The sequence below is a fragment of the Oncorhynchus nerka genome, linkage group LG22 (genome assembly GCF_034236695.1).
Source record: "Oncorhynchus nerka isolate Pitt River linkage group LG22, Oner_Uvic_2.0, whole genome shotgun sequence".
In the NCBI taxonomy this organism is placed as follows: domain Eukaryota; kingdom Metazoa; phylum Chordata; class Actinopteri; order Salmoniformes; family Salmonidae; genus Oncorhynchus; species Oncorhynchus nerka.
The window spans coordinates 29,819,936-29,844,143 of NC_088417.1; positions in this window are offsets into that span (position 1 = coordinate 29,819,936).

Below are 24,208 nucleotides of genomic sequence, written 5' to 3' on the forward strand. Positions count from 1 at the left end.
TATGAATACTTTCTGAAGGAACTGTAACTTGGCTAGTCTTGTTAGCTAGCTATAATAATTGTGTCATATATGCTGGTTGTTATCTTGCATAACTGATATTTGTATAAATATGTAAATGTACAGAGTGGCTGAGCTCCATTCCTGACAGGCTGATCAGATTCAATTTCAGCCTCAGAGCTGGATCAGATTCAATAGCAGTCTCCGAGGCTGATAAATCAGGATTCTACCCTGCAGGCTGTTTCATAGGTTAAGCTCCCTGCACGCAGATTAGCAGTCAGTGCATTGTGTATATGATCAAGAATGGATGGGCTCTATTCCTGGCAGGCTGATCAGATTCAATTGCCACCTCAGAGACTGATAAGTCAGGATGCTGCCTAGTAGCAGTATTGTAAAGTATTTAAGTAAAAATACTTCAAAGTTCTACTTAAGTAATTGTTGGGGATATCTGTACTTTACTTTGCTATTCATATTTTTGACTAATTTTACTGTAAAATAAAATAATGTACTTTTTACTTATATTTTCCCTGACAACCAAAAGTAATCGTTACATTTTGAATGCGTAGCAGGACAGGAAAATGGTCAAATTCAAACACTTACCAAGAGAACATCCCTCGTCATCTCTACTGCCTCTGATCTGGCGGACTCACTAAACAGAAATGCTTCATTTTTAATGATGTCTGAGAGTTGGAGTGTGCCCCTGGCTATCTGTAAAAATGTATATATTTAGATTGTGCTGTCTGGTTTTCTTAATATAAGGAATTTCAAATGATTTGTACTTTTACTATTAGTATATTTAAAACAAAATACTTTTAGACTTTTACTCAAGTAATATTTTTCTGGGTGACTTTCACTTTTACTTGAGTCATTTTCTATTAAGGTATCTTTACTTATACTCAAGTATAACCATTGGGTACTTTTTCCACCACTTCCAAGTAGGCCATCTGCAAGAAGCCTTTACATATGAAACAGCCTACAAGGCAGCATCCTGATTTTTCAGCATCTGAGGCTGCTATTGAATCTCATCAGCCTGCCAGGAATGAGCTCACCCCCCTGGATCAGATATGCATCTGCCTATGAATCTCTTTGACAGATAATCTGCCTGCAAGGAGCCTTACCTATGAAAACACCTCCAAGGTAGCCTTCTAACTTATCAGCCTCAGAGACTGAAATTGAATCTGATCAGTTCACCCACTGTTAATGTAAATATGATCCACAAAACATGAAGTGTCCCTTATAATTACACACATATCAGTTATGCAAGCTAACAACCAGCAAATATAACAAGATAGCTTGCAAGCTAGTTATCTAACAAGACTACTTAGCTAACTAGCTAGCTGACAAGACTAGCAAAGTTAGTTGTGTTGTTTCTTGCTTGGCTGTGGTCTTGGGGGCGGCACACAGACTGGGAGATGGGGGGCTGCTTGTCAGGGATCATTCAGGGCTTAAATGCCCCGCGCTGCGATCAACGTATCCACAAGACTCCTTGATCAAGTGCTCATCGTGCATTTGAACAAATGAATGGATGATGCCTGGTACTTTTGATTATCTCACGATCTCGACAAGACAACTTTTGTTATGTTGTGATCACCAGACAATGTTCTTGTGATTTCGACAAAACAACTTTTGTTATGTCTTGATCATGAGATAAACTACGCAGGAAATATATTTTAGTTTTCATATGTCCTCTCTGGACTTCCGTAGGTAAAAAAAAGCTATAGAAAAGTTACAAATAGCTGAAGTCTAGTGTATGTTTTTGGTGTGTTGCATGGTCTCATAGTTTTCCCATGAAGACCAATACATTTATGGTGGCATGGCCTATTTAATCCAAGGCTACATTCTTTTGCCCTCTATGCCTGCTCCTCGATAGATGAAGAGTCTTGACAGGCCATGGTGGTACTTTATTATTTCAGTAACTTCTTTCTATTTGAGATCTATAATTACTCCCTATGTTATTTAAGTAAGTCTCCTTTCTAAAATGACATGTCTGTCCCACTCCAGAGGGATAGTAATTTTCTGCCATTTATTTTTACCTACTCTATTTTTATCTTCTCTCTTATTATTTTTCATTTTGGAGTTTTTTTCTTCTTCCTTTAATCATGTTATACTCATACTTCTGGTGTTTTGTCTGAACCAGAGGACCAACAAATTCAAAATATGAGAAGTAGCTGAACATTCACATAACTGCATGTTGCCAAGCCTGCTCAATGTATACTGTCGTGTATAAAGTAGTATGCTACTGTACATAAAGCAATACAGTATTCGGCTGGAAAAGTGTATTTAACCTGGAATAGTTTACAGTATCGTGAATGGATTCATCTGAGTTTAATCATCCATACAGAGATGGGTAGTGGTGTCAGATTGTAGCCTATAGTTTCAAAAAAGACCGGCTGATTGACTTCATGACAAAAGTCCAGGAAGTATAAGAATTTCATATTTTGTCAACAACAGATTTTGACGACAACAAAAATCTTGGAAGACCCCCACACCACAGCAATTTTGGAAGGAAATGGGGATAGAGAAGAATAGTAGTCTAGAGCAAGAAGAAGGATCCTCCTCTAATTTTAAACCAAAACACCCCATAATTGGCCAGGGCGGCCGTATGGAGTATGGACAGACAGCAGAGGAGAATACTTCAGGATCTTTGTTTACAGTTAGGTTACACGCCACCAGTCCCACAAATTAAGACGGGAACTCTCCATAAACAGCCTGACCAGATCGCCTGTTCTCCAGCCAACCAAAATATAACAAGGCCTTTGCTGCTCCACAGACGCCTCTAATTCTGTGGTTTGATTTCAGCCCAGGCCATTGGTCAATTAGAAAGGCTTCGCCGAGGCACTTGCAGCCAATGGAGGACACCGCTCGCCTGGCTCTCAAGCTCCAGAGTTCCAGTAATTGCTATGAACCGCATAAACAAAGACACAAACACACAATTACACATTTCGACGCTACACCGTATTAAAAGCTTCCTTTGTTTGTCCCCGCCCACTAAATAGCTTACATATGCAAGTGTTTTCCTAGCTAAGATCACACACAGCTGTAAGTTGGTAGGGGAAGTAGGATGAGCGAGCTATTATTTCATTAGCTTGACTTAGTTACCAGGACTGCCAGGTGCAGGAAGATGGAGACCTTAACTGAGTCTCACTTATCCCAAACTGTCACCAACATGCCAACCTAACCACCACACCTGACTTCTCTCACAACATATTTTTTCATGGAAGTGATCCAACCAACGTAAGAGAAACCCAAGTAAAGAATGGCGAATAGCAGGTGAAACACAATTTTACTCTATATTAGCGTAGAACACTAGGTGGCGCCACGGGCCAGAGACAAGCATGAAAACACATTGCCACATACAGTGAGTACACCAAACATTAGGAACACCTTCTTAATATTGAGTTGATCCTTCCTTCTCCCCCCAGAGAAGCTTCAAATCATTGGGGCATAGACTCTACAAGGTGTCGAAGGCGTTCCACAAGGATGCTGACCCATGTTGACTCCAATGCTGCCCACAGTTGTGTCAAGTGTGCTGGATGTCCTTTGGGTGATACACATGGGAAACTGTTGATCATGAAAAACCCAGCAGCGTCGCAGTTCTTGACACAAACCGGTGCGCCTGGCACCTACTACCATACCCCGTTCAAAGGCACTTATATGTGTTGTCTTGCCCATTCACCCTCTTATTGACACACACACAATCCATGTCTCAATTGTCTCAAGGCTTAAAAACCCTCACTTAACCGGTCTCCTCCCCTTCATCTTCACTGATTTTGAAGTGGATTTAACAAGTGACATCAATAAGGATCATAGACTTCACCTGGATTCACCTGGTCAGTCTGTCATGGAAAGAGCAGATGTTCCTAATGTTTTGAGTACTAAATGTTGTTTCCCTAAAAAAGTTAAACCGCCAACCGAACTTTTCCCACTTATAAGATACAGTGGATTTGTTTCTCACCCTCTTGTTAGGGATGTCATTGATGTGTGACTTTTGATGGTGTGTTGTGTGCAACAGGACAGGACTCAAACTGACCTTGTTTTTAAGCCATGAAGTAAACTTGTGGTAATAGAGGGACTGTTCATTACCTCTCCAGAGTGAACTAGAGGTTGTCTAATGAGAAGTTCCTATCTGACAGACAGAGCTTGCTGTACTATAATTGGCTACAAACAAACGGGACAGAAAGGAACCAGGGAATAAAATGGACAAAGGAAGAATGAGCCTCTGTGCCTGTTCCACTTAGACTTGTGTGCGTTTTACACACATTTTGTGGTTGAGTGGACATATAAATTTATACCAATCTATAATCCACATCCAAATTCTCTCTCCTTCAGTTTTGTCTCACAGGAGCTTGTTGGGTGTATTGATTGAGGCTTGAATAACTGAGGCTAAAGCTAAGCAACCATGTGAAGGAAATGGCTCTGAATAGTAACCCTGTGTACAGCCAAAACTGACTAAACCAAGATTTCAGTGTGTGTGGTTGCCTATACTACACAGCAACAGTATTATCTCCTTTCTGTTCATACAGGTACTTATACTGTAGGCTTAAAGTAGCTAATCCTTTATTATATCGAATTCTTGAATTCCATCATTTCCTAGTGCTATGTGAATTGTAGTGCTCGATTTCAAGTCGGAACAATCACAGAAATGTAAGGAGAAACTAAAGAGGAAAGTGCGATACACATGAAAAATAAGGTCTGAAACAGAAGGCATAACTACACCCCATACATTTTAACGGACCACCAGTCTCAACATTGTCCATTTCAGTAACAGAGGGTAAATGCATTCATTTACACCATTATCCGGTGATGGATTCAGTGCGCTCAACGTTGATTATCTCCTGCTACGTTCACATGAGTATAATTCACTAACATAGAGCACAGCACATCCATTTTCCCATGGTTCTATGCTGACCTGCTCCTAAAGGGACTTATTAAAATTCATATTTTTCTTCCAGAGCGTGTAAAATATTTACACAGTGCAGAACACCTGGTGTAGCCTTTGCTAAAGTGGTTGTTAGAGGTCACATTTGGTTCTAAAAATGTTTTTATAAAATACATACAGTATTTGCTCTTGCTTCTTGGAGGAAATATATTAGTATAAAGAGCTAAGGAGCCCCATAACTACATTAGCAACAAACTAGACTGGAACATCACTGAATGATCAGTCTTGACCATACTGTGCTGTAGTGTTATGGATAGTTTTATAGTTCACCTTTGACTTGAGTTGGACAAGCATACTGTCACCAAAGTGCCTGTGGATCTCTTCATACAAGAAACATCTGCCAGCAGAGAAATCTGAAACGGGAAGTGACAGTTGGTGAACTCAGCTTGGAGAAAGATACAGTTTCTGTAAATGTAATATAGAAATTCACTCGAAGAATCCTTTAGACATAATTGGTAAAGATATACCATATAGGAGCACATTATTCAATAATTCGTTTTTTTTTTTAATGTGAATGTTAACACAGAGTCATTAATGATATTGGATCTCAGATGTTTGCAGGATGGATCCAGTCGAGGATTTTACTACTCAATCTAATCAATTTGTCAAAGTATTAAGTAGATATTGACCTGAACATGCCTTTCAAAATATGTTTTATTATTATATTATTAGAAGGTTTGGCAGATACTTCTATCAAAATCGACTTACCTGTATAGATTTCTCTGTAGGTGGCCCCACAGGAATCTGATCTACTATTCTGGCATTGCAAGTGCCAGACTCTACTAACTGAGCCACACAGTACCACACTGTAGAAATAGAAAAACACCATGATTGCGTATTGAAACCATGAAAAGTTATGCGTCAAATCTGAGATTTGGTGTTTGGAGGGTGTTTGAACGAAACCCCAATGTAAGTGCTATGATACATAGAAAGAGGTTCTTCAATCTGAATATTGGTGTTTTTAAGAGAGTGTTGTGAAAACACTTCTGGGATTTTCAATGCATTTTGAAGGCAGCATCAAAACACACAAAATATAATTTTTTTCAGACTGTCTCTCATGCAATCAAATAGTTAAGAAATGCTTTATGGTTTAAAGCCTAAATATTGATTGATAAGAGCCTGTGGATATTTTTTTTTGCGTAATTCCACCTTAATTTTTACATTGCTTTATTTAGACAGAATAGAAACAGGTGGAGGAAGGACCCTCGGACTAAACAGCTCCCTCTGCAACTGGATCCTGGACTTCCTGACGGGCCGCCCCCTGGTGGTAAGGGTAGTTAACAACACATCCACCACACTGATCCTCAACACGGGGCCCTTCAGGGGTGCGTGCTCAGTCCCCTCCTGTATTCCCTGTTCACTCATGACTGCATGGCCAGGCACGACTCCAACACTATCATTAAGTTCATTATACACCTTTTCCCCCTCAGGAGATTGAAAATATTTGGCATGGGTCCTCAGATCCTCAAAAAGTTTTACAGCTGCACCATCGAGAGCATCCAGACTGGTTGCATCACCGCCTGGTATGGCAACTGCTTGGCATCTGACCATAAGGCGCTAAAGAGAGTAGTGCATCCTGCCCAGTACATCACTGGGTCCACGCTTCCTGCCATCCAGGACCTATATAATAGGCGGTGTCAGAGGAAAGCTCATAAAGATGTCAGAGACTCCAGTCACCCAAGTCAAAGACTGTTTTCTCTACTACCGCACGGCAAGTGGTACCGGAGCACCAAGTCTTGGACCAAAAGGCTCCTTAACAGCTTTTACCCCCAAGCGCCATAAGCCTGCTAAACAATTAATCAAAATGCCACCGGACTATTTACATTTACCCCCAATCCCCCTTCCATTTGTTTTGTACACGGCTGCTGTTTATTATCTATGCATCCCTACCTACACGTACAAATGACCTTAACTAACCTGTAACCCCGCACGCTGACTCGGTACCGGTACCTTCTGTATATAGCGTCGTTATTGTTAAGTTATTGTGTTCCTTTTTATTTTTTTTTAAACTTTAGTTTATTTGGTAAATATTTCGTAACTCTTCTTGAACTGCACTGTTGGTTAAGGGCATGTAAGCAAGAATTTTACGATAAGGCGCATGTGACAAAGTAGTTTGATTTGATTTGAAAAAAGTTCTCTCTGCTACTGCACAGCAAGCGGTACCGGAGCGCCAAGTCTAGGTCCAAAAGACTTCTTAACAGCGTCTACCCGCAAGCCATAAGACTCCTGAACAGCTAATCAAATGGCTTCCGAGACAATTTGCATTGCCCCCCCCCACCACCTCTTTTACGCTGCAGCGTAAATATATAATATATAGATATTTTTATCAGATGTTACTATGGAATACAATAATTTCATGAGTGTCAAAGCCTTTTATTGACACATTACATGAAGTTGACGCAAATAGTCAATATTTGCCGTGTTGACCCTTCTTTTTCAAGACCTCTGCAATCTGCCCTGGCATGCTGTCAATTAACTTCTGGGCCACATTCTTTTTTTGTTTTTTTTGTTTGTCCATCCGCCTCTTGAGGATTGACCACAAGTTCTCAATGGGTTTAAGGTCTGGGGAGTTTCCTGGCCATGGACCCAAAATATCGATGTTTTGTTCCCGAGCCACTTAGTTATCACTCTTGCCTTATGGCAATATGCTCCATCATGCTGGAAAAGGCATTGTTCATCACCAAACTGTTCCTGCATGGTTGGGAGAAGTTGCTCTCGGAGGATGTGTTGGTACCATTCTTTATTCATGGCTGTGTTCTTAGGCAAAATTGTGAGTGAGCCCACTCCCTTGGCTGAGAAGCAACCCCACACATGAATGGTCTCAGGATGCTTTACTGTTGGCATGACACAGGACTGATGGTAGCACTCACCTTGTCTTCTCCGGACAAGCTTTTCCCAGATGCCCCAAACAATCGGAAAGGGGATTCATCAGAGAAAATGACTTTACCCCAGTCCTCAGCAGTCCAATCCCTGTATCTTTTGCAGAATATCAGTCTGTCCCTGATGTTTTTCCTGGAGAGAAGGGGCTTCGTTGCTGCCCTTTTTGACACCAGGCCATCCTCCAAAAGTCTTCGCATTACTGTGCGTGCAGTTGCACTCACACCTGCCTGCTGCCATTCCTGAGCAAGCTCTGTACTGGTGGTGCCCCGATCCCGCAGCTGAATCAACATTAGGAGATGGTCCTGGCACTTGCTGAACTTTCTTGGGCGCCCTGAAGCCTTCTTCACAACAATTAAACCGCTCTCCTTGAAGTTCTTGATGATCCAATAAATGGTTGATTTAGGTGCAATCTTACTGGCAGCAATACCTTTGCATGTGAAGCTCTTTTTGTGCAAGCAATGATGACGGCACGTGTTTCCTTGCAGGTTAACATGGTTGACAGAGGAAGAACAATGATTCCAAGCACCACCCCCCTTTGGAAGCTTCCAGTCTATTATTCAAACTCAATCAGCATGCCAGAGGGATCTCCAGCCTTGTCCTTGTCAACACTCACACCTGTGTTAACGAGAGAGTCACTGACATGATGTCAGCTGGTCCTTTTGTGGCAGGGCTGAAATGCAGTGGAAATGTTTTTGGGGGGATTCAGTTCATTTACATGGCAAAGAGGGACTTTGCAATTAATTGCATTTCATCTGATCACTCCTCATAACATTCTGGAGAATATGCAAATTGCCATCATACACACTGAGGCAGCAGACTTTGTGAAAATTAATATTTGTGTCATTCTCAGAACTTTTGTCCACGACTGTACATATTACCTCAATTACTTAGACCAGGTCTGCCCAACCCTCTGCCTGGAGATCTGCTGTCCTGTAGGTTTTCAGTCCAACCCTAATTTAACACATCTGTTTCTACTAATTAGCTGCTCAACAAGACCTTAACTAGCTGAATCAGATATGCTAAATTAAGGTTGGACTGAAAACCTACAGGACAGTAGATCTCCAGGAAGAGTGTTGGGCAGCCCTGACCTAGACTAACCGGTGCCCCTGCACATTAACTCTGTACTGGTACCCCCTTGTATATTGCCTCGCTACTGTTATTTTACTGCTGCTCTTTAATTATTTGTTACTGTTATTGTTTTGTGTTTGTACTCAACAATTTTTGACTTAACGCTTTTTTTTAAACTGCTTTCTTGGATAAGCGCTTGTAAGTAAACATTTCACTGTAAGGTGTAGGCCGTATGTGGCCCACGATGCGAAATGAGTTTGACACCCCTGGTGTAAGGTGTTGTTGACCCCCGGCATCTTGGGCAGTAAGATGGTATATTTCATTGGAATTGGAATTTTACACACTCAACACAACCACACTGTAAAAAAAAAATCTCTGGGGAATTAAAATTGACAAAAAAAACAACCAACATTTACTTATTTAAAATGAATACATGTCATTTCAATGATTTCCTCATTTTAGTATATTTTATGAGTTTATTAAACTACGTAATTAAACGTCTAGTTTTAATCTTCCTATCTTGCCACGTGGCTCTGTTTTTAGAGGATTGCGGGCAATTCAAAATTGTTTGAATTTATGACTCTTTTACACAATGTTGTACGCATGTTTGAAGAAAGAAAAGTATATTTCTATATTAGTCATAAGCAGCCTGTTGTGCAATGAGGTTTAATGTGGCGTTCAATGATAAGATGAGCCATTCCCACGTTTCCAACTTTTAATTGTAGGCATTGCATCCTGCAATGCTTGCTGTAAAACCTGTAGTTGCTGCTGGTGGGTATAGCACTGCTCAACAGTGCCTGCCAATGATCAGATACATAAACCAATAAAAAATACACCAGAAGACCTGATCTAAATCTGCACAGGACAGGATTTGAAACATCATGATTGTGTTTGGAAGCTTCAGATTGAGGAAACTAAACTAAAACAGAAGGTATCTAATTCTGCACTAAACTGAACGTAGTGTTTTCAACCTCTTCCGGTAGTGCTCCCAGTCCCTGGCAAAGTGTTGCACAACACTTGATTAAGTCAATCAAATCAATCAAATGTATTTATAAAGCCCTTTTTACATCATAAACCCAGTTTGAAACACCAAACAGCAAGTAATGCAGATGTAGAAGCACAGTGGCTTGGAACAACTCCCAAGAAAGGCCAGAACCTAGGAAGAAACCTAGAGAGGAACGAGGCTTTGAGGGGTGGCCAGTCCTCTTCTGGCTGTGCCGGGTGGAGATTATAACAGTACATGGCCAAGATGTTCAAACATTCATAGATGATCAGCAGGGTCAGATAATAATAATCACAGTTGTTGTAGAGGGTGCAACAGGACACCTCAGGAGTAAATGTCCTGAGCTTTACATAGACGATCGTTCAGAGTTAGAGACAGCAGGAGCGTTGGACTAGTAACCGAAAGGTTGCAAGATCGAATCCCCGAGCTGACAAGGTAAAAATCTGTCGTTCTCCCCCTGAATAGGCTGCTTACTGTTCTGAGGACGTCATTGAAAATAAGAATTTGTTCTTAACTGACTTGCCTCGTTAAATAAAGGTAAGCTAAAAAATAAAATACAGAGAGTCCAAAACAGCAGGTCTGTCACAGGCAGAACAGTTGAAACTGGAGCAGCAGCATGACCAGGTGGACTGGGGAAACAAGGAGTCATCAAGCCAGGTAGTCCTGAGGCATGGTCCTAGGGTTCAGGTTCTCTGAGGAGAGAGAAATGTCTCCAATGCCTTTCCGTTCACCTTCACACCCCTGGGCCAGACTACACTCAATCATAGAACCTACTAAATAGATGAGTCTTCAATAAAGACTTAAAGGTCGAGACCGAGTTTGCGTCTCTCACACGGATAGGCAGACCATTCCATAAATATGGAACTCTATAGGAGAAAGCCCTGCCTCCAGCTGTTTGCTTAGAAATTCTAAGGACAGTAAAGAGGCCTGCGTCTTGTGACCGTAGCGTAAGTGTAGGTATGTATGTCAGGACCACATCGGAAAGATAGGTAGGAGCAAGCCCATGTAATGCCTTGTAGGTTAGCAGTAAAACCTTGAAATCAGCCCTTGCCTTAACAGGAAGCCAGTGTAGAGAGGCGAGCACTGGAGTAATATGATACATTTTTTTGGTTCTAGTCAAGATTCTAGCAGCCGTGTTTAGCACTAACGGAAGTTTATTTAGTGCTTATTCCGGGTAGCCGGAAAGTAGAGCATTGCAGTAGTCTAATCTAGAAGTGACAAAAGCATGGATACATTTTTCTGCATTATTTTTTAACAGAACGTTTCTGATTTTTGCAATGTTACAAAGATGGAAAAAAACTGTCCTTGAAAATTGTTTGTCAAAAGAGAGATCAGGGTCCAGAGTAATGCCGAGGTCCTTTTAATTGTATTTGAGATGACTGTACAACCATCAAGATTAATTGTCAGATCCAACAGAAGATCTCTTTGTTTCTTGGGACCTAGAACTAGCGTCTCTGTTTTTCCGAGTTTAAAAGTAAAACATTTGCCGATCCACTTCCTTATGGCTGAAACACAGGCTTCCAGGGAGGGCAAATTTGGGGCTTCACCATGTTTCATCGAAATGCACCGCTGTGTATCGTCCGCATAGCAGTGAAAGTTAACATTATGTTTCCGAATGACATCACCAAGAGGTAAAATATGCAGGGATAGTGGACCTAAAACGGAACCTTGAGGAACACCGAAATGTACAGTTGATTTGTCAGAAAGCAAACCATCCACAGAGACAAACTGATATCTTTCCGACAGATAAGATCTAAACCAGGCCGGAACTTGTCCGTGTAGACCAATTTGGGTTTCCAATCTCTCCAAAAGGTTGTGGTGATCGATGGTATCAAAAGCAGCACTAAGGTCTAAGAGCCTTAAAGTGGTGTTACAACACACAGTGTCATATTTCAAAACATCTCAGGATGATGAAATTTAAGGTTTCGGCACCTTTAAGTTGGTGGCAGATCAGTTGCCACAAGTTTTGGTGTTACTTTGTTTTAACAGTGCAATTTACTGACCAAGTCTCGGCTCTATAAATGCAATATGTTGAGGCAGACATATGGGAGTCAGGTTATGTGACAGAGCTGCTTATCAGATGCACAGTAAGCAATAACAATGTTATGTGATGAGGTACTAATTATGTATATGTCAGCTGATTTTTAGGGTCAGTGGTGGGGCTGAGGGACACCTGAGACTGTGAGAAAAAGTTGTTGTGTGGCATGGCTGTACTCTCACACAGGTTCACCAACACTCACAGGGTTGAAGCAGAGCACAACCCCATTGGTACATATGAATTGAAGTTCATGACATAGCGTGTTATGACCACATACCTCTCCTTCATATTCTCACATTCTCACCAATATCTATCTATTTCTCACTCTCTTTATCTCTGTCTTTCTCTCTCTCTACCTTTCAGCCTCTCTCTCTCCCGCTATCCTCTTGCTCTGTCACTCTCTCCCTCTCCAACCCCCTCTCTCTCTTCACCCCTGGTCCCTCTCTCTGTCACAACTGACACCTCCACAGTGGACAGGCGTGGGCTGGACTGACAGCTGATGATGAAATATGACCCAGTGATTTGCAGTATGACTGTATGTGTGAGAGTCTTAAGCCTGTGCCTCGAATGCCACCCTATTCCCTACAAAGTGCACTGCTTTTAACCAGAGCTCTATGGGATCTGGTCAAAAGCAGTGCATTAGATAGGGGATATGGTGCCATTTGGGAAGCAATTTTAAGACTCAGTGGCAGAGTGGTGGAGTGAGAACTTGAACAGATGGGAGAGAAGATTTGTTACACTGCATACCTCTTCCTTGTATATCATACACTGAGCTTAAGTTTCATATTCAGGGCAGTGGGCCTCCCACAAACTTGTGTTGAGTTGCAATTTGTTTACGGCATGGTGGTAAACATATTTGCAATGATTTAGGGCTGCAGAATTAACAGAATTCAAATCGAAATTACAAAATTGATGTGCAATATCCATATTGCAAGCGATTCATGTAGCATGCAACATTTTAAAACGTCACTCAGCCTCATGTAACAGACATTTTTATAGTGTTCTCCTCTTGTGGCTGCTTCCCACACACACCAAGCCCTGCTCCCTGTCACTCAAGCAGCACAGTTCCTCCTCGCTGTTAGATTTACTGGAAGTTTGCATTCTATTCTGTTCGGTCAAATGCAGTCAACAGATTGTTTCAAACAAGAACGATGCTGCTTTCCACTTCGCTTTTAATATAAATGATTCTATTTGTATGATTCCAACAGAAAAATAGAAGGAAGGGAAGCGCTACTAGGAAACACAATAGAATGTCTTTGTAGATAGAAGGTACTCTTTGGTTAAAAGGGAAGGCCATGCAGCCGAAAAACGCTTCTGAGTTTTAAAATCTTGTTTCCTTTGAACATGCCATACAAATAAAGGCATTTTAATTAATTATGCGAAGACTGCCTTGGTCCTTCTTTGTTTTTGAGTTCACCCGAGGGTTTTGATCTATATCGCAAGTCAAATGGCAATCGCCATATTTATATCGTGCAAACATAAAATGATTGGTTCTGAATAAAAATGCATACGGTGAGTGATTATAGCATAGCTTGGAGCAATCTTGTAGCAATTTATAGCAGGGTTGTTAGAGTCTTAGCGGTCATATATCCATTCATTGTCATCAGGCAGTCAGGTCATTAAATCCAATGGACTGTCATCCCAGTCAAATAGATTCTGTCTCTTGTTTTTACATTCTGTGCAGCCTACACCAGAAAACGAGCCAAACTATGCTATGACTGATTTGCTCTCAGGCCACTGTGACATGTTTTAATTTGTGGACCTAGAGAAATGAAAATATTCCATATGTTATCCTCCACACACTCCAGAGTCTTGGAAGGACTAATGTTCTGTCATCTGTTATTCAGTCATTGGAGTGTAGACATGGAACTCAGCGAGGCAGATAAAGTATAGTGAAACAAGGACAGGCTTGTGCAGAAACCCCAAGTTGCCAACCCAAAGGAATTAGTCTCTGTGGTGACGGATTGTAAAATGGATTTCTGCTTCATGCTCCATTTACTTGGTCTGTGTTAATATTCTGCATCGGGCCAGGTGACCGGCCAACTGGCACTTTTCCCCAGGTTAAATACCCTCTTCAGCAGGACGTCGAGCACTCATTACTCTGGCAGTGCCTGCTCTTGAAGGGAGCAGGCATCCATCCATAATCAATTTAGGCCTAGATTACACTTTGTGTTTTGTTTCCAACACTGTAGAGTTTAAGATTTCCTTTGGAGGTCAAGCTACATGAATAAGAAAGACCAGGTTGTATTTTCTTTACTGATTAGAGTCGTTAAAAAGGGAAGGTTGGTTTAGTTCCATATTGAGAGGAGGGTGTATGGCAAGTATCAGCTCAGGACCTAAGAGACTGAACAATTACATTTGTTGCATTCAATTTGACGAATACGTGTCCTTTTTTATGATATCTAATATACTGTACGTATTACTTACCATCATTAATACATCAAACCAAGGGTAAGTCTACATTTTGAAATGTTAACTGACATTAAGAATGATGTCATTTTTTAACGTGCTGCCATCCTATCTCATCCTAGTTAGTTTGAAACAACCAAATGGAAATGACGGGAAAGGAAACACACATTAGATGAACATGGAGCGTGATTGACCATAGAGTATGTTCACCTGCCTGCCACCACGGTTCTCCTCTCCTGCACTGCAGAACACACACACATACACACACACACACAGACAGAACTTACAATGACACCCTCAGCCATTGAACCTGCCGTTTATGATTTAATTCCAACGACTTTAAAGCAGAATAAAAACGTCTCTTGTGCCACTAGGCTAACATCATAAAAACAGCACAAAGAAGATGTCAAGTTGAAAGGGACCTCCATTGGAAAAATAAACCTGCTGGAAACTTCTTCCAGTGCTGTCTTTTGAAGAACCTGGCTAAGCTAAGCCTCTACCACTAATGCATTAACACATTATTGTTTTTCTTCTCTTTTCAAATGAATTGCATTAATTGTGGACACTTGTGTATATGTAAAATGTGATAATGCACACCAACAACGTGCAATTTTCCAGTTGAGTCTCGCTGTTGAGACGACATAACCTAGCCTCATTATTCAGAAGAAAAACGACAACTCTGTGATGATGGCCCATTATATTAAATGCAGAGAGAGAGAGAGAGAGAGAGAAAGAGAGAGTGCTTATGAAGATGACTGTATTGTAAGGCTGTCTGGATCTGCCCTACAGTGGGTCCTCTTGGGAGAAGTGCCACAGTGCAAAGTGTTCCCAGTGGTACGTGGAATAGTTGAGAGGGGAAACTTAATAACTCAGTAAATAGAGGAGAGGCTGCCAATTACAGTCAGTTAGAAAGAGGAGTGGGTTTAGACACACTGAGGCCGACTACGTGCAGACTCCCCTGAGATTTCTCGTTCACCACCGGGCCTTTCTCTCTAAAGGAAATATGAGGACCATTATGGGAATCCAAACAATACATGTACTATCATGAATGATATCAGTAAACTAAAAATAAATATCGAAACAAAAGTTTTGTTCCTGATCATTTTTAAAAGATTAGACATACGGCTCTTTCATGACAGCAATCTCATCTTTCATCTGGCCTGGATTTTGTATTTATATGGTGTTTTGAATTGTCCAGGAAACATTTATCTCCAAATAGCTATTGTATGACTGACCCACAGTCTTGATATCCATTACACCACTGATAAGTAAGTAGTCTAGCTGGATGAACCTCTAAAGAGCACATCATGTTTCACTTTCAAAGTAGATTTCATAATTCATGATTTGCACACAGTTACAAGATAACTGGAAGCATTACAATGTGGAAACGACTAGACATTGCTCCAATATTCCACTTCCACTTCCATACACCTTGCAATAATGCATTGAAATACCCCAAAATATGCCAAATATCAAAGTAGAGTGGAGGCCATGGTTTAGCTATGGTTCTGCCCCAGATCTCGCTGACAAAGCCAGTCAAGTGGCAGGAAGATGAGCCACCGACTGACTGTGTTGCAAGATTCTTTCTGAGGCCCATCCTGTGGATTAGGGGCCGATGGGGCCACAAGGCTCGTGCCCTCCACAGTTTGTTAATCTTCATCTGGTTTGGAAGGTTTTGACATTCATCAGAATTTTTACAACAACATCACAATGTTCCATTGTCATTAGTTTGTGCGGTAGTCACACACTCACCACTGGGTTCAGATAAAATGTGGTGTTCCTCAGTGTTCTATTCTTTGACAACTGAAATACATTTTTTGAAATACAACAACAAATAAAGTGTAATATGTCTCTGGCTGTAGTTGCAGGCTCTATATTCTACACTGAACACAACTTGATCACCAGCTCATGCACTGAAACTACATCAGATAAGTAGCATCTGGATGGTTGGTTGTAGACCATGTCATTGCAGGCCCAGTCTTGCCAAGGTACATCCTGCACACTGCACACTGTAAAAACACTTAACTGGATTGCATCCTAGTTGCCACAGCAACACACCACTGGTGGTGCTGACAGAGCACTCTGCACACACACACAACCATACATACACACTGCAGACACACCCCAACACGCTACAACACCCACCTCCTCTGACTTCTAGTTCCAGACGAGCCTGCTCCGAGAGAACACACACACACACACACACACACACACACACACACACTGCAGCCTTAATTAACTCAGCCACTTCGTTCAGTTTTCCTCTGTCTGTCTGTCTCTCAGAGTAGACTGGTAAACAAGCCCCCAACGGGAAGGGAATGAGCCTGCTGCATTTTAATAAATCGATGTGCTAATCATCGGAGGCGTATAGAGTGCCCCGGCCACGCTTCCTCTTCCCTTTGAGGGTTATTTAATTAGGCTGCGATGCCCAACACCTCTCCTCTGACATGCACACAAGTGCAAGGTGTAATTGATTTTCTCTCTCCTCATTCTCTGATGCTTTAACATGGAAAACGACGTGCCGGGCAAAGTGAATTTAATGACAAAAACCGGTCAACAAAGGAGCTAATTTCTGGGCTTAGAGAAAGTTTGACTTAAGCTCTCCGGCTGTATTGTAGTAAATTAATGAACTGAGATTAATCCTTGACAAATAACTGGTGGATGTTTACAAAATGCCAGATCTGTATGTAGATAACTTCTTCAATTTGGCACTGGTGATTTTCTTTTTATCAATGTCGGCCCTGCCTGTCCAAGAGGCCATTGGGTTTGGACAATTACACTGTCAAACTACATTGTGTAATGCCATTAAAAAAGTAATCAGCAAGCACAGTAAGCACCTAGTAGCACATGAATCATGGTGTTATAGGTTAACATACCGTACATACAGTAGTTGAGCATAGCTAATTACCGCTCAACCTGCATAAACGGAGAACAACCCAGTTACATGTACAAGACAAACATTGCTTGTCTGACTCCAGCTACAGTACATTGCTCATAAATGATTTATTAGCTATACAAACACAGGCAAACATTCTCTCACTATACAGTAGGTGCACACCCACTGTCCGCTGTTCTGTATGTCTCTACAGGGAAGAGATAGGGTCATTAAAGAGCTGTGTTTGACTGGTCCAGACAGGGGCTGAACAAAGCTACCCAGTCAGTTCACGTGACACTCTTTACTGATTTTGGCATGAAGTCCATAAGTCTCCTCTCTTCTACTCTACTCTGTCAATGAGAGACTGAAGCAGGCAGTTCCTGGGGCCCACCATCCAACCGACAGAGCTTTGCTGGCTCATCTCGACAAATCCCTGGGATGGAGCGGAGCTTCTGCTGGGCTCAGGGTGACAGAGACGGTGCCAGAAAGTACATGCCCTTTCCGACACATTCTTCTCATTTTACCGACATCAGACCTACATTATGGAAACCAGGATGTCCATCTGCTTACAATAATGTAAAACAGGTTTACTTGACATCCGCTATGCAACAAATACCAACAGCTGCTGCTTGCTAAAGTAAGCTTTTCTCCACCATGCAGACACACACTGCTTATCTCCCCCTCCACCACCACACCACCCCAAACCCACCTCTAGTTCTTACCTCCTCCCTGCCAGAAGCCCCATCCTTGCTTTACAGTGTGAAGTATGTTTTGTGTCCCCAGGGTTTGAGGATGAAAATTGACTGTCAGTTTGAACTTGCAGACAGCCACACACACAAACACACACACACACACACACAAACACACACACACACACACATACACCCACACACACACACACACAACACACACACACACACACATACACACACACACACACACACACACACACACACAGCTATCCCATCCAGGGGTGCCGGAGTAGTGAGCTGCATGGAGAAATTCTTGTATTCTTTATCAGCTTTTTCCCCCTCCTTCCCATTTTAATTCCAGACTTTGGCCCATAGCTCAGATGTCTGTCATGGCTATCCTTTGCATGTGGACGTACACATAAACAAATGACTTAAGTTTAACAATGTGAATATCCTGAAGTATCAATGTGAAACCAGTTTATTGCTCTGACAAGGGGAAGAGAATATTTTGTTTCTTTCATTCCTGCGTTAGACCTATATTTTCAACAGCATACTGATTGGGTTGCGTTGAGAATCCTTGGCAAGGGTTGTTACTGCTGCTGCATGGTGTTCACTGGTTATTTCATGTTTGGAAACCTCTCCAAACCTTTTAGCTCATTACTTATTTATAGCTTATTTTTTTTGCCTTGTCAAACTGTGGCCTTGCTTCTGGTGCCAGCAAGTGCCCCAGTCTACAGTTTTGCATCTCGCAAGGCTAACCTGTATTAATATTTCAAATCAGGACAGCAAACAAGCCCCAGACCATCCTTTGATTGACAGGCGAGGTAATCCAGACACTGTTCAGATTATTGATGCATTGTTGAGACAGGGGGTTGTGTTCCCTGAAAAATAGAAAATGGCAAACATTTGTCCATTAATTTTACAGAGATTAATTGAATAATTCTTGTTTGGAGTTCTAAGGCTCGAGGTTGAATGTTCCATGAAGCACAGATGGAACCATGAATAATACATTGGGTTCCGAGAGAAAATGTTAGTGCATCTGCATGCATAGAATTAATTTCTTGTTAGTGTTTTCCAATGTCAAACAAGATTTATTGTGTTCCTCAGCTATCATAATTCTAATTGCACAGATATAAAAATGTAAAAAACACAAACTACTGTATGTCAACCATGACCCACAGAGGAGAGATGGAGAGAGGAATCCCTCCACTAACATAAAGATGTCCTGTTATTTCCCAAATATGTATAAACATTTCTTTAAGCTTCAATGTTCAGTTTGAATTGACCATGATTGGAAACTTGACTCAGACAATAACCACAGATCAAATCAAATTTTATTTTTCACATGCGCCGAATACAACAAGTGTAGACTTTACCGTGAAATGCTTACTTACAAGCCCTTCTTAATCAACAGTGCAGTTCAAGAAGAAGAAAATATTTGCCAAGTAGGCTAAAATAAAAAGCAATACTAAAAAGTAACACAATAAGAATAACAATAACGAGGCTACAGTTGAAGAAGGAAGCTTACATATATTTAGGTTGGAGTCATTAAAACTTGTTTTTCAACCACTCCACAAATTTCTTGTTAACAAACTATTGTTTTGGGAAGTCGGTTAGGACATCTACTTTGTGCATGACACAAGTAATGTTTCCAACAATTGTTTACAGACAGATTATTTCACTTATAATTCATTGTATCACAATTCCAGTGGGTCAGAAGTTTACAGTAAGTTGACTGTGCCTTTAAACAGCCTGGAAAATTCCAGAAAATGATGTCATGGCTTTAGAAGCTTCTGATGGGCTAATTGACATAATTTGAGTCAATTGGATGTGTACCTGTGGATGTATTTCAAGGCCTACCTTCAAACTCAGTGCCTCTTTGCTTGACATCATGGGAAAATCAACAAAAAAAAGTCAGCCAAGACCTCATTGTAGACCTCCACAAGTCTAGATCATCTTTGGGAGCAATTTCCAAATGCCTGAAGGTACCACGTTCATCTGTACAAACAATAGTACGCAAGTATAAACACCATGGGACCACGCAGCTGTCATACCGCTCAGGAAGGAGACGTGTTCTGTCTCCTAGAGATTAATGTACTTTGGTGCAAAAAGTGCAAATCAATCCCAGAACAACAGCAAATGACCTTGTGAAGATGCTGGAGGAAACAGGTACAAAAATATCTATATCCACAGTAAAAAAGAGTCCTATATCGACATAACCTGAATGGCCACTCAGCAAGGAAGAAGCCACTGATCCAAAACTGCCAGAAAAGGGTTTGCAACTGCACATGGGGACAAAGATCGTACTTTTTGGAGAAATGTCCTCTGGTCTGATGAAACAAAAATAGAACTGTTTGGCCATAATGACCATCATTATGTTTGGAGGAAAAAGGGGGAGGCTTGCGAGCCGAAGATCCCAACCGTGAAGCACGGGGGTGGCAGCATCATGTTGTGGGGGTGCTTTGCTGTAGGAGGGACTGGTGCACTTCACAAAATATATGGCATCATGAGGGGAAAAAATTATGTGGACATATTGAAGCAACATCTCAAGACATCAGTCAGGAAGTTAAAGCTTGGTTGCAAATGGGTCTTCCAAATGGACAATGACCCCAAGTATACTTCCAAAGTTGTGGCAAAATGGACAAGGACAAAAAGTCAAGGTATTGGAGTGGCCATCACAAAGCCCTGACCTCAATCCTCTAGAAAATGTGTGGGCAGAACTGAAACAGCGTGTGCGAGCATGGAGGCCAACAAACATGACTCAGTTACACCAGCTTTGTCAGGAGGAATGGGCCAAAATTCACCCAACTTATTGTGGGAAGCTTGTGGAAGGCTACCCAAAACTTTTGACCCAAGTTAAACAATTTAAAGGCAATGCTGCCAAATACTAATTGAGTGTATGTAAACTTCTGACCCACTGGGAATGTGATGATGAAATAAAAGCTGAAATAAATCATTCTCTCTACTATTATTCTGACATTTCACATTCTTAAAATAAAGTGGTGATCCTAACTGACCTAAGACAGAGAATTCTTACCATGATGAAATGTCTGGAATTGTGAAAACGGAGTTTAAATGTAGTTGGCTAAGGTGTATGTAAACTTCCGACTTCAACTGTATATACAGGGGGCACCGGTACAGAGTCAGTGTGCAGTGGTACAGGCTAGTTGAGATAATCTGTACATGGTGGGGGCAAAGTGACTATGCATAGGAAACAAACAAACATTTGTCTGCTCTATGTCCCTTTCTATTTCTATGCTCACGACAATACTTATTGCGTGTGTTGGTGATATTTCATCGATTTCTGAGAGGCAATGTTGCAAACCAACCATGGTCATCTCAGCGCTATCCATCCATCTGAAAGCCTCATGTGATTTGTCAGACTGACTAATCTTACACCCATCAGGGTCTAGCTGACAAGACCAGCTACGCATCCTGACAGAGCAGTCTAAACTCCATGATCTTGTCGGAGCATGCAGGTTATATCAAATAGGCCTCATGCAAACCTTATCAGAGTTTATTCTGTCATAACAATGTCCAAAGAAAGGGTGAATTATTACCGCATGGATGCCTGTACCTTTCCACTTTAAAAACACAAGGCAACCTGACGCCTCCACTAAATCGTTTTCAGTTATTTTCCTTGCCTGAATTCAGGTGAAAGGATACCATAATATAACCCTTTCCATATTTCAGATAGACTCTGATTGAGTTGCTTTTCAATTGATTCTTTTTCAAATCAACCAAGGTAAATGTCATCAGAAAGGAAACTTGCAACAGTGCACAGGGGACTGTGTATGTTAGATCATTTAACTAAAGTATTGTTTGATAAATAAAATATTGAGATTGAATAAATGAGTGGTCAAGATTGAATGGTTTGATTACTATTTGCCTGATTACTACATTGTCCTTTCACACAATTCCGCCCAGAAATGACATAATTTCAAAGCTAGCGTCTGTCTCCACACCCAGTGGATGTTTACACTTGTCCTTTATTTATGTGCAGCCGACATTATGATGATCTGATCTCTATCATGTTACAGTTAGTTTATTTTGGATAAACTTTTTATGAAAGAAAAGCTTTGTCCAATGGTTGGTTAGTGACTGGCTGGCCTGTCAGCCTCCCTAGGTGGTCCTGGCTGCAGTATTGGAGCGTTTGTATATTATGTTTACCAAGAGGGCATAGGAAATTAGGTCCCTTGAGAACCAGGAGAGAAGGCCTGTAAGGGCAGCACGTCAGGCCTGTGGTGAGTGATGCAGTGATAGTGTCTGTTAACAGCTCTGCTCCCCTGCTCTCAATGGAGAGGTCTGGAAATCAGCTTTGTCTTTCGTTTCTTAGTCACATTTCATTTCCACAAGATGGCACAGATGGGCATAATACAGTATGGAGTTGTCATACCTCAATAAAGAAGAGAACGTAGAGGTCAAATACAAACCTGTAGCCTTTGGAAATACAAGAGAGTGGTATACACTAGAAAATGGCTGCACTAAATTTGCCTTGGCAATCCCACTATCTGGCCATTTGCAAGGTTCCTAGCAGAGAGCAGTTCTGAGCAGAGGGCAGTTCCTAGCAGAGGGCAGTCAGTTCCTCCTCTGAGAAAGCACACAGTGAGTTCAGCTGTTGCCAGGGGCAACGGGCCATTCACTCTGACACAGCCCAGGGCGGATGCAGAGGGGATCCCAGGCACGGTTAACCTCTGGTGGGAAGTCAGGAAGCACTAGGGGGTGCCCTGGTGTGTGCCCACTGTGGCATGTTCAGCTCAGTTGTCCTTAAACAAAGAGTCTTTGGGTGCGGTGTTTGAAATGTATATCAACTGGAAAAGGAAATCCAGCACTCAATAGAAATATTCTTTAGAACTTCCAAGACTGCGTTTAGACAGGCAGCCAAATTCAGATATTTTTTTCACTGATTGGTCTTTTGACCAATCGCATCAGATCTTTTTACATCAGCTCTTTTTCAGAGCTGATCTGGTTGGTCAAAAGACTAATAAGTGAAAAACATATTAGAATTAGGTTGACTGTCTAAACACAGCTGAAATAGTCTTTTTAGTCCCTTTTTCTACAGTGGACTGCAAATGAGGGTCAGCAGAGGTCAAGGGGAGGATCCTCCATGTCTATTTAGTATGTGCAGGTATGGATGCATCTAGTTATGTTAATAATATTCCCTCTGTCTGTGTAAAGTAATGGCTGCGATTGGAGAGATGTGAAAAGTGTGAAGGACGGAAAAACGTAATTTGTAATGCATGTTTATGTTGGGATGGAAGGCAACACAGTCCCTGAAGATATCGTTACCCTTGTCCCTGAAGTTATAGTCTTTTTGAACCACTTTAGGGTAAAACTACTTCCAACTGGGCCCGACAACCACAAACACTTAATCCAAATCAGAAGAAAAATCTGAAGTTTCCTCACTTCTTTAATAATTCCATGAATCATTTGGTACCCTGTGAACGTCGTCCTTCACCTCCTCTGCATGGGAATGTCTTCCTTCATGTCCTCAGCATGAGTTCTCTCACTCTCAATCCCTCTATCTCTTTCTCTCTCTCTCTCACTCCCTCTTTTTTTGTCACAACTCGTCCTGAGCTTGTTTTTTCTTCTTTTCGGCGAGTCTCCCGTGATGAATCTGATAAGAGTAATGTGTCAGGCGGGACATGTTTGAAAAATGGCTTCAATTACCCTCTTCATGGTGCATTCCCCACGCTGTGTTGCCTTTATCGCAGCAATGTTTACATTCATTAGCACTTGTCTATTAGCACTTGTCTAAATGTCACTTTTTAATCAATCCTCTCATTCTACTCTCTCTGACTCTGTGTCTCTGTGTCTCTGTGTCTCTGTGTGTCTCTGTGTGTCTGTCTGTCTGTCTGTCTGTCTGTCTGTCTGTCTGTCTGTCTGTCTGTCTGTCTCTCTCTCCCCCCCTCCCCCACCACTCTTGATATCTATTTAGGTCTACATGTAGTGCAAACTGATGCTATCAAGCAGCAAAGAAAATGTTTGGTCTGTCTTCCATTAGCGAACAGCTCCGTCAAGACTATACATGTCGGAGCACATAGGCCTAGAATACATGTCTTGGAGAAAAGCCAAGTATTGACATGCATCTCCTCCATTTCCAATGTAAGCCACCTTTATTTAACCAAAATGTACATTTTCAAAAGGTTAATCGGTTTAATGAACAATTTATCTTTGTGGAGTTAAACAGCTGAACAGTGGAGAGAAGTGGGCTGGAACCAGACATTAAAGCAGCTAGTACAGCCAGCCAGCACCCCGACACTCCATAACAGTACGCCGTCCCAGCATGTCGCTATTTCTCCTATCG